A 9,195-nucleotide genomic window follows, 5' to 3' on the forward strand; every position below is an offset into this window, starting at 1 on the left:
AAGAACATTATGAACGTCAAGATGAACACCAAGAACAATCTTGAAGATCAAGATGAACATCAAAAACTCAGTTTTCTTACTGAAAGAAAACATGGAGGACACCAAAATTAGAACTTTCTCATGTTTGGCCCTAGATTCAAACAAGAAATTTGAAATTTGGCCCTAGATTCAAATAAGAACCATGAAATATTTTTGAGTTTTTATGATTTTATGAATTTTTTTGGGTTTTTTTCGGAAATATCTTTTTGGAAAAACGAAAACAAAGAAAAAATTTTTGAAAGATTTTTGAAAACTTTTTGAAAATAAAATAAGAAGAAAATTATCTAATCTGAGCAACAAGATGAACCGTCAGTTGTCGAAACTCGAACAATCCCCGGCAACGGCGCCAAAACTTGGTGCACGAAATTGTGATACACGATGGCACCAACAACTTGGTCGTACAATTGTAATCTCACTTCTTTGTCACAACTTCGCACAACTAACCAGCAAGTGCACTGGGTCGTCCAAGTAATAAACCTTACATGAGTAAGGGTCGATCCCACGGAGATTGTCGGCTTGAAGCAAGCTATGGTCACCTTGTAAATCTCAGTCAGGCGGATTAAAATGGTTATGGAGTTTTAATAAGCAAAAAGATAAATAAAACATAAAGTAAAGATAGAGATACTTATGTAATTCATTGGTGAGAATTTTAGATAAGTGCATAGAGATGCTTTGTTCCTATTGAATCTCTGCTTTCCTACTGGCTTCATCCAATCCTTCATACTCCTTTCCATGGCAAGCTGTATGTTGGGTTTCACCGGCGTCAATGGCTACCTCCCATCCTCTCAGTGAAAAAGGTCCTCTACGGTTTCCCGCATGGCTATTCAGCTGTTGGTTCTCGATCATGTAGGAATAGGATTTACTATCCTTTTGCGTCTGTCACCACGCCCTACAGTCATGAGTTTGAAGCTTGTCACAGTCATCCTTTCCGAGATCCTACTCGGAATACCACAGACAAGGTTTAGACTTTTCGGATCTCAGGAATGACCGCCAATGGATTCTAGCTTATACCACGAAGACTCTGATCTCACGGAATGGAAGGCTCGGTTGTCAGGCGAGGCAACCATGCATCGTGGACCAGGAATCCAAGAGATACACACTCAATCTTAAGTAGAACAAAAGTGGTTGTCAGTCACGCGTTCATAGGTGAGAATGATGATGAGTGTCACGGATCATCACATTCATCAGGTTGAAGTGCGAGTAAATATCTTAGAACAAGAATAAGCTTGAATTGAATAGAAAATAGTAGTAATTGCATTAATACTCGAGGAACAGCAGAGCTCCACACCTTAATCTATGGTGTGTAGAAACTCCACCGTTGAAAATACATAAGTGGTCTGGAGGTCCAGGCATGGCCGAATGGCCAACCTCCCCAAGTAAGAAAATATGATATCAAGAATGTCTCTATGATCAGAAGATGAAAATACAATAGTAAAAGGTCCTATTTATAATGAAACTAGCTACTAGGATTTACAGAAATAGGTAAATGATGCAGAAATCCACTACCGGCCCCACTTGGTGTATGCCTGGGCTGAGTATTGTTCTTCACACGTGTAGAGGCTTCTCTTGGAGTTAAACGTCAACTTTTATGCCAGTTTGGGTGTTTAACTCCAACTTTTATGCCAGTTCTGGCATTTTGACGTCAGAAAAGGGCAGGGAGCTGGCATTTTGATGCCAGTTTACATCGTCAAAACTTGCACAAAGTATGTACTATTATATATTGCTGGAAATCCCTGGATGTCTACTTTTCAACGCAATTAGAAGCGCACCATTTGGAGTTTTATAGCCCCAGAAAATCCACCTCGAGTGCAGGAAGGTCAGAATCCAACAGTATCTGCAGCCCTTTGTTAGCCTCTGAATAAGATTTTTGCTCAGGTCCCTCAATTTCAGCCAGAAAATACCTGAAATCACAAAAAAACACACAAACTCATAGTAAAGTCCAGAAATGTGAATTTTGCTTAAAAACTAATAAAAATATACTAAAAACTAACTAAATCATACTAAAAACTATATAAAAACAATGCCAAAAAGCGTATAAATTATCCGCTCATCAGTCTTGTATCTCTCCCAAGCATCATACAGCGACTCTCCATCTATTTGAATGAATGTTTGCACCTTTGTTTTCAGCTTGATGACCCTCTAAGGTGGGTAGAACTTGGCTAGGAATTTGCTCACCAATTCATCCCAATTATTAATGCTCTCTTTGGGAAAGGTTTCCAGCCACTAAATAGCATTGCCCCTCAAAGAAAATGGGAACAGAAGTAATTGTAAATGTCAAGATGAACCCCATTTGTCTTGACCGTTTCACAAATCTGTAAGAAAACAGACAAATGTTGGTTGGGGTCTTCAAGAGGGCCACCTCCATAAGCACAATTATTCTGTATCAAGGTGATTAGTTGAGGCTTCAACTCAAAGTCATTTTCCTAAACATTTGGGGTGAGGATGCTACTCCCATAATGTCTGGGATTGGGGATAGTGTAAGAGGCCAACACCCTTCTTGCAGGCTGGGTATTGTTGCTCATTCCCTCTTCACGCACCTCAGCCTCCATGACTTGCAAAAATCACAAACAAACCAAATCAAACATGAACATTCTATTGCTAGAATGTGGTTAGAGGGTTAGGTGACACAATGTGTAAAACAGTTAATGTGCTTAGTAAGAATAAGGAAAAACAAAGAAAAAGTGCTTAATCTAGACCACCACCTTACTTAATCATTGTCAATCAAATTCAATCCCCGGCAACGGCGCCAAAAACTTGATGAGTGAAAATTAGATTCCACACAAAACTCACCGGCAAGTATACCAGGTCGCCTGAAGTAGTAATAACTAACATGAGTGAGGTCGATCCCACAGGGATTAAATGATTGAGCAATTTTAGTTAGGTGGTTGATTTAATCAAGCAAACAAGTGTTGATTTGAGTGGTTTGTATCCAACAGAAGCTAAATTGCATGAAACTTAAAGGAAGAGGGGAGTTTGACAGTAAATTAAAATGCAGGAAATGTAAATTAAGCTTAATCTTAAAGAACAAGTAATGTAAATGACTGAAACTTAAATTGCAAGAAATGTAAATGGCTGAAGCTTAGAGTGCAAGAAATGTAAAATTGCAGGAATCGTGAAAGGGCTTTGGGAGCTGGGATTTCAGAAATTAAACAAGATAAAGTAAATGACAATCAATCAGAGAAGTAAATGATGAATTAAAATGTAGCAAATCTAAACAGAAAAGAGGAATTTCTTGAAGAAGCAAACAGGAGGTAAATCAATGGTAATAACTAAAAGAGAAGTTGAAGATCTCATGGATTAAATGAGACTAGAGAACAAGTCTAGATCTCAATTCCTTCCTTGATCCAACAGAGAATAATTACAGAAGAAGTAAAGATGAAAATAGTAAAGGAAACTTAGATCCAAATCACAATACTTTGAAATTATGCAGCGAGTAAACAAAGAGAGATCTCTGATAAAAAATGAAACAGAATTCCTTCAATTCTCAATCCAAGATTCAAAATGAAAAGTAAGAAATGTAGAAGCAAGAACAATGAAAAAGAAAACCCAGATCTAATCCCAATTCCCAAATGAAAACTAAAATGAACTAAAAATAAAACAAAAATCCCAAAAGCCGCCCCTCCTAAATCAAACTAACTCCTATTTATACACTTTCTATTTTTGATCTTCAAGTCTTGAATTGGGCATTTGGCCTTGATGGAATTGGGTTGAAGATGGCTCCAATTGATTGCTCTTGATCTTGAGAAGAGATCCATGTGAGAATTGGATACTGATGCTTTAAGTTTGTGTCAACGTTTGAGGGTCAATGTTGACTCAAATGCCACTTTGAATCAGATCATCAAAAACCAGAAAGGCTTGCTGTCATTGGCGTTTGACTCAACATTGGAGGGCCAACGTCATCGAATCCATGCGTATGCGTGCTCTGCGCGTTCGTGCATTCTGCTCAAAATGCTTATCCACGCATTCGCGTGCTCCACGCGTTCGCGTGGATAAAAAAATCATTTTTCCCGCTTTAAGGACGTTGGCCTCAGCGTTGGACCCCAAACGTTCCCTCCAACGTTGGCGTTTTCACACGTACGCATCCTTCACGCATTCGCGTACTTTGCTTTTTTCCCCATCCACGCAGACGTGTCACCGACGCGTTCGCGTCGATGCATGATTTTCAAATATCAATTCTGGGCCGAGCATCACGGACGTTGGAAGCTACGTTTGAGCTAACATTGGACCCCTAATGTCAAAATTTAGTGACGCAAACACGTGACCCACGCGTACGCGTGGATGGTCGTTTTGCCATTCCACGCATGCGCGTGACGCACGCTTTCGCACGGATACAGAATTTTGCTTTTTCACGCGTACGCGTCTTAGACGTGTACGCATCGCTAAAAATTTTTTTTTGCCCAGAATTGAAACTTTTCATTACCACGTTTGGGGTAACGTTGGATGTCCAACGCTACCTCAAACGTGAGCATCAGCAAATTTATGTTCTGTTTCTCTTCTCCAAGTCTCTTTTCTTCAACCTTCCTCTATGCCTTTCTTTACCTGTTATCAACCAACAAATGCATCAAAGCTATGCTAAAATCATGAGGCTTCTTATTATTCTCAGTATATAAGTAATCATAGTATAAAATCTCATAAAATTGCATCAAATTACTCATAGTTGAATGAATACATACATACATGTATTTCTACCCGAACGACTTACTTATAACTCAAGAAAGTGCATAAAACCTAATAAAACAAGTGAAAAATGCTTGAAAAGCTAGCATAAGATGACTTGTCATCACTCCCACACTTAAATAATAGCATGTTCTCATGCTAAACACAAACAAGGAGAATGATCAAAGGGTAGCAACTTATTGAATGCAACTAGCTATATGCATGCAAGTATACTAGATACTCTCTATATCTATCTATACTATAGTGTCCTATTGATTTGGTGAAAATAAACAATCAAATTTCCAATCAAGTATATGGACATATAGGGCTAAACAAAGAAATAATTCAATGCAATCAAAATCCAAAGAATTGATTCAAGTCTCAAAAATGAAGCAACTTGCAAGAATGCCTAATAAGAGGTATGGAAACATAGAATTGAGTAATCGAACCCTCACCGGATGTGTATGAATTCTAGTCACTCAGTGTTTAAGGGTTTAATCACTCAAGTCTCCTCTAATCATTCTTTCAAGGGTTTACTCTTCATCTAACAATCAACAAACATATGATGCATGAATGCAAATATCATGAGGACTTCTTAGGGTTATAATGTGGTTAGGATTAAGGTGAGATAGATATGGCTAAGTGGACTAAGAGATTACATCCATGACAAGTTTAAATATCCAACTCAACCTATATCAATCTAATAACAACAATGCAACTGAACCTTCCATCATTTTCATATATATATATATATGTATGGTGAATGATATCCTACCCTATCTAAAGTAACATGTAAGTTACCCTCTCTGATTTGTCATATTCTAATTGGGTGTTTATTTTAACCTGAGTTACTCTAATCTCATGAGAGTTAATAATATCTTTGGAAGACGGTGACAGCCTAACAGAAGAAGAAAATGGAATACCCAATAAGACGGTGATACTTATGAGGCATAACGACGACGACAAAGGAGTGGGGAGGAGTAAACGCAATTAAAGAGAGTTGGAGTAACTTTTCTGGAAGAATGATTTAGGAAGAGAAAACAAGACACCCAATGAGATAGTGATACTTGGGAGGCATAACGACGACGACGAAGGAGTACAATGGGGAGGAGTAAACGCAATTAGAGAGAGTTGGAGTACCTTTTCTAGAAGAATGATTTGAGAAGTGAAAATGAAACACCCAATGAAACGGTGATGCTTGGAAGGCCCTTTTCTGGAAGAATGATTTGGGAAGAGAAAATAAGACACCCAATGACATGGTGATACTTGGGAGGCATAATGATGACGACGAAGGAGTGGGGAGGAGTAAACGCAATTAGAGAGAGTTGGAGTACCTTTTCTAGAAGAATGATTTAGGAAGAGAAAACGAAACACCAATGAGACGATGATGTTTGGGAGGTGCAACGACGACGAAAGAGTAGAGAAGGTAACTCAGGTAAGTACCCAACTCAACCTATATCTATTTAATGACAACAATGCAACCTAACCTTCCATCATGTCTTTCCCACACATTCATGCATTGATTTTCATTCAATTCTCATATGCATTCATTATTTATATTTTCCTTTTCTTTGGGAAAACCATTGTCCCCTTTTGAATTGATTTGATTTTTTTTTTCAAGAAATCAAATGCATATGTCCTTAGAATTCATACATGAATGCACCCATTTTCAAAATTTTTCAATGCATCCAAAATACTTTTATTCTTTCTACCATAGTTCCTCCAAAATTCTCCCACACTTAAATGTAACACACATCTCAACCTAAGCTAATCAAGGAAGCAAATAAAGGAAATTCATGGTTTTTCTTTTAAGGTTGTGATCTGTTAATGTTAAAAATAATGGGATAAATAAGGCTCAAAAGGGTTAACAATGGTAGATGCAAGGGTATGACCATATGGGTTAGTGAGCTTAAATTCAAAGATGGCCTCAATCATTCTCAATGCATTCAAACATCAATTATTGGAAATAAAGAATCAAGCAAACGAAGATTACATTCATAAAAGGAGCATATCACACAACGAACAAAATTTGTGGTTAGAATGCACAACCACACATTAAAAGCTCAATAACTCACAAGGTTATATGTTCTATCTCTTTTCTATGCTCCACAAAATAGTTCAAGCAAGTTTAAAAATAGTTTTCCGAATCAATTCAATAGAATGCCCTAAAAACAAAATTCTTGGAAATATTTGTTGTTTTTCACCAAAATTATTTCCTATGTATGTATGTATGTTGTGTCGGATGCAATTTCAAAATTTCCTAGTTCTTTCCTAATTTCCACTTTCCAAAAATCATCATGAACATTTAGGACAAAATTGAAATAGGTGCTATACTATTCACAACATTCAATCACAACCAATATCTGAAAACTATATACCATGCAAAAGCAAAAATGCCAAATGTAATAGCAAAAATGCCAAATGCAACAGCTAGAAATAAACTATTGAAAAGTTAAGATAAATGTACCAGAAGAAAATACAATGAAATAGTAAAATATACTCCAAATATCTACAAGAAACATAATAAAAGAAAACAAAAATAGAGTGCAAAGTGTTTGGAAAACAAAATTTACGCTCCAAAATCACAAATCCTCCCCCACACTTAAGCGTTGCACGTTCTTCCGTGCATGAACACAATCCAGGGGGAATGGCGGTAAAGCACTCCACCTTTAGCTGGCGGATGCAGGGATCAGGCTGCAGTATAAAATATTTTAAACATGAATTGAGGAGGAGTTCATATGAGTATGGTATAATAAGATACAATGTGTGTATTCTAAATGTGCACGGGTAGAACTCACACATTGGCTGGTGGTGGATGAAATTGTGATTCATTCTTGAATTGTTGTTCGAAATTCATTGCCCCAGTAATGGCTCCAAAAGCATGGTGCTCAATACCGTGGTCTAAACATAACTTCACAACTTCACTCAACTAACCAGCAAGTGTATTGGGTCGTCCAAGTAATACCTTACGTGAGTAAGGGTGGATCCCACAGAGATTGTTGGTATGAAGCAAGCTATGGTCATCTTGTAAATCCCAGTCAGGCGGATTCAACTATATTAAGAGATTATTGGATTTTTGAATAATAATAATAAAGTAAACAGAAAATAAAGATAGAGTTACTCATGTAATTCAATGGTGGGAATTTCAGACAAGTGTATGGAGGTGCTGTATTCCTTATGAATCTCTGCTTTTCTACTGCTGTTATCCAATTTTTGTCACTCCTTTCTATGGCAAGTTGTATATAGGGTATCACTGTTGTCAATGGCTACATCCCATCCTCTCAGTGAAAATGGTCCAAATGCTCTGTCACAGCACAACTAATCATCTGTCGGTTCTCGATCATGTTGGAATAGAATCCTTTTATTCTTTTGCGTTTGTCATCACGCCCAGCAATCACAAGTTTGAAGCTCATCACAGTCATTCAATCCCGGAATCCTACTCGGAATACCACAGACAAGGTTAGACTTTTCGGATTCCCATGAATGCCGCCATCAATTCTAGCTTATACCACGAAGATTCTGATTAAGGAATCCAAGAGATATGCGCCCGGTCTAAGATAGAACGGAAGTGGTTGTCAGTCACGCATTCATAAGTGAGAATGATGATGAGTGTCAAGGATCATCACATTCTTCATGTTGAAGTGCAACGAATATCTTAGAATAAGAATAAGTCAAATTGAATAGAAAATAGTAGTAATTGCATTGAAACTCGAGGTACAGCAGAGCTCCACACCCTTAATCTATGGTGTGAAGAAACTCCACCATTGAAAATACATTAGTGATAGAGGTTCAGGCATGGCAGAATGGCCAGCCCCCAACGTGGTCAAAAGACTGAATAATACCATCCAAGACGTCTAATACAAAGGTAAAAAGTTCTATTTATACTAAACTAGCTACTAGGATTTACAGAAGTAAATAATTGATGCATAAATCCACTTCCGAGGCCCACTTGGTGTGTGCTTGGGCTGAGCTTGATCTATCCACGAGTTGAGGCTTCCCTTGGAGTTGAACACCAAGTTGTAACGTGTTTTGGGCGTTCAACTCTGGTTCGTGACGTGTTTCTGGCGTTTGACTCCAGAATGCAGCATGGAACTGGCGTTGAGCACCAGTTTACATCATCTAATCACGAATAAAGTATAAACTATTATATATTGCTGGAAAGCTCTAGATCTCTACTTTCCATCGACGTTAAGAGTGCGCCATTTGGAGTTCTTTAGCTCGAGAAAATTCATTTCGAGTGCAGGGAGGTCAGATTCCAACAGCATCAGTAGTCCTTTGTCAGCCTCCTATCAGAGTTTTGCTCAGGTCCCTCAATTTCAGCCAGAAAATATTTGAAATCACAGAAAAACACACAAACTCATAGTAAAGTCTAGAAATGTGAATTTAGCATAAAAGCTAATGAAAACATCCCTAAAAGTAACTAGATCATATTAAAAACTACCTAAAAATAATGCCAAAAAGCGTATAAATTATCCGCTCATCACAACACCAAACTTAAAT

Source organism: Arachis duranensis, chromosome 2 (genome assembly GCF_000817695.3).
Source record: "Arachis duranensis cultivar V14167 chromosome 2, aradu.V14167.gnm2.J7QH, whole genome shotgun sequence".
In the NCBI taxonomy this organism is placed as follows: Eukaryota; Viridiplantae; Streptophyta; class Magnoliopsida; order Fabales; family Fabaceae; genus Arachis; species Arachis duranensis.